Genomic DNA, 936 nt, shown 5'->3' with positions numbered 1-936 from the left:
TGAACACATGTACAATTTGTAAAAATAGCCATGTCAGATATTGCGATCATACTCATGTTGAATACTATATCAAGTCCAAGTAACATAGACATGGAACAGTTGTAGCACTGACACCATATTCAACCACACAAGCATTATCACACTAGAGATTTGAATGAACATTAGTTATCAAATTTCGTAAATAGTAAGCAATAGAGTATTAGCCTTGTATGTTAAACTTGTTGAATGTACAATATCTCATAAAAAAGTTTACCTTTAATGCTATCACAATAATCACATCCAGAGAGAATACACAAATCAATAAACTGATCCATAGTGAGTCTTAGCTCTTCAAGAACCTGAAAAATAAGGATGTGAATAAATACAGTAATCAATTAGCAATAAGCAAAATAAATATACCTTTGAAACTTCAAATTCCATCATAGAGATTTTTTTGGAACTTGAATCCATTAAATGACGGAGAAACCTTGGTGCCCCAAAAGTTAAAGTATCCATGTCTTTTGAGGCAACCGCAAATACCTAGATATTGATAACAAAGAAATACATTTAGGATATTAAAGTTAAAAAAACAAAACAAAATGTGTTACATTGCATCATTTTACCTTGTCACTTTTGCAAAGAGCTACGCATTGAGTTTCTGCTTCACAGGGTGCCTTTAGATCAAAAAGATGAGTTTAGCTTCTAAAACAAGAGATACAATACTTGTATATTAAGCAATTGCATGCAGCTTTAGGAAATGTTTGCAAGAGAAAGCAAAACTGTGACATTGTTAGTTCAAATTCTTGTAGCAAGGATAAAGAATTCAATAAGTGAAAGTGGACTAGTTTACCTTAATAGTAGGCACACCCATTAATCTTAAGAGACTTTTACAGTCTTCATTATGTTGCTTGGTTACCTGTGAAAAAACTCTATAGTTAGGAATATGTCATTTTCGCT

The 936-nt window shown here is 31.9% G+C and overlaps 1 long non-coding RNA gene across 1 annotated transcript; it reads right to left on the bottom strand.

The window, feature by feature from the left end:
* Window positions 1–251: 251 nt before the first annotated feature.
* On the bottom strand, window positions 252–668 carry LOC122018557. Its single transcript, XR_006121828.1, has 3 exons — window positions 603–668; window positions 400–519; window positions 252–338 (listed from the first exon to the last, which is right to left on the bottom strand). It is a non-coding gene; the product is annotated as an uncharacterized LOC122018557 (long non-coding RNA).
* Between the last annotated feature and the right edge of the window lie 268 nt (window positions 669–936).

Source organism: Zingiber officinale, chromosome 1B (assembly GCF_018446385.1).
Source record: "Zingiber officinale cultivar Zhangliang chromosome 1B, Zo_v1.1, whole genome shotgun sequence".
Classification (NCBI taxonomy): domain Eukaryota; kingdom Viridiplantae; phylum Streptophyta; class Magnoliopsida; order Zingiberales; family Zingiberaceae; genus Zingiber; species Zingiber officinale.
Note: the sequence above shows the minus strand (reverse complement) of the source record. Positions and strands in the feature narration are given on the sequence as shown.